Source organism: Sinocyclocheilus anshuiensis, unplaced genomic scaffold (genome assembly GCF_001515605.1).
Source record: "Sinocyclocheilus anshuiensis isolate Anshui unplaced genomic scaffold, SAMN03320099.WGS_v1.1 scaffold915, whole genome shotgun sequence".
NCBI classification, from domain to species: Eukaryota; Metazoa; Chordata; class Actinopteri; order Cypriniformes; family Cyprinidae; genus Sinocyclocheilus; species Sinocyclocheilus anshuiensis.
In genome coordinates this window covers 261,990-264,080 of record NW_015542378.1, presented here as the reverse complement: position 1 = coordinate 264,080, position 2,091 = coordinate 261,990, and positions in this window count along the sequence as shown.

The following is a 2,091-nucleotide window of genomic DNA, read 5'->3' as shown; positions in this document are numbered from 1 at the left end:
ATTACAATTACTTTTATTTTGTAATTAAATTACGTAATTCCGTTACATGTAACTAATTACTCCCCAACACTGGCACCAAGTAAATATTGCAGTCCCCGTTCTCTTTTCTTTTCAGGTTTCTTATTATGGCTTCCTGCCTATCTCGAGTACACGGTGGTCCTCAGAATCTCAGATGTTTGCTAGTCAGACAGGAGCAGTATTGATTTCAGCATGTTTGAGTATAGTACTTGAGAGCTTCATTCCAGATACCCAACCCTGACCTTTGAAATATTGCAGGAATGTGTTGCTTAAGACAAATATGACTCTGTTTAATTGGATGTTGACATAAAAAGGAGATTCTGGAGGCCTTATAATGTATGCGATTTACTGCTGAAGGGATTGGCCATTTGCTTACAGATAATATTTGCATTTCAGGATCTGTAGAACTCTTCATGCAGAGTTATGAGAAGGTCTTAAAACCTGCTGACCAGTTTTCACTGTAATCTTGGCTTCATTCACCACCTTACTTTCACATCTGAAGTGTGGTTCTCATGGTTTCCACCAAAGAAAACATACAGACAAAACATCTGAGTGGGCCCTGCCAGCCCATGAGACTCATCCGGTGGCCAGCTGTGCCTGAAATTTAAGTTGGATCCCACGGTTTTCTTCTCATTGAGTTTTACACACAGACCACCACTTTAGACCATGGTATCTGCCAACAGTACAGTGTAGTTATATTCATGTAACAGTTTGAATCTCAGTGTGGTCCAAACACAGCTGGGCACTGGTGAAATGGTGCAATGTTTCACTTTACACACAGTTTACAATCTTGAAAGCCACCCAGGTCAATAAAAATACCACGGGAGTGTGTGTGTGTGTGTGTGACTTTCAGCCATTCAAAGTCAATCTGAGGCTAAACTGACTCTTCATGACTCTGAATCCAATTCAAATTCCACTCATCATGATTCTGATTCTGTACTTCTTTAAGCAATCACATGACTGTCTGTATTGTAGGTCTTTTTGACAATTATTAAAAATAACTGGTTCATAAGTGTCATTTGTGTGTGAATCAACATAATATAATGTTGTGTTGAATTTTATAATGGTTAGTTCTGGTCATCGAAGCTGATTAGCTGAGCAGGATCACTGATATCAAACAGTAGTGGGACTTTTCTGCAAGTTACATTGAGACACCAATAGGTGGCGACTAATGACTGTATTATGAGTGAGTCATTAAATCAATCACTGAAGCAATTTGTTCAAAGACGCTGATTTATTTTCAAAGACGAAAGAGACTTTTTAATGAAGCATTTAGTCATTCACTCAGGCAAATAGTTCAAAAACACTGATTAATTCAAGAACAAAACAGACTTGTGAGCTGTTGAGTATTATTCACTTAACTGAATCATTTAAAAAGACTAATTAATTTAGGAAGGCAAGTGTTTTTTTGTTTATTTATTTATAAAGCACAATTAAAACAACGTAACGTTGACCAATGTGCTGTACAATCTCTAAATAAAAATTACACAGTATTAACTTTCAGACAAACAATGACCAACAACAACAAATGTTATTAAAAAGCCTCTTGCTAATTAGTCTGCAGAACCAAACACTAATTCAAGTAAATGCACTTTAAATTTTAGTTTACAATAACCTAATGATGGAGCCAGTCTGAGATGTAGAGGTAGCTTATTCCAGCGCTTTGGAGCTGCTACTGCAAATTCCCGGTCACCGCTCAATTTCAGTCTAGTCCTTGGAATGTCTAGGATCATTTGATTATGAAGGAGATCCACTAAATAAGGTGGGGCCAAATTATGCAATGCTTTATATACAACAATCAATAGTTTAAAATAAATTCTTTACTGCACTGGCAACCACTGAAGTGATGCTAAAATTGGTGTTACATGCTGTTTTTTACGAGTACCTGTTAAAAGCCTAGCAGCCGCATTTTGAACCAATTGAAGATGATTTAACAATACTTGGCTAATACCCACATACAGTCAAGTCAAGTTAAGTCACCTTTATTTATATAGCGCTTTTAACAATACAGATTGTGTCAAAGCAACTGAACAGCATTAATTAGGAAAATAGTGTGTCAATAATGCAAAATGA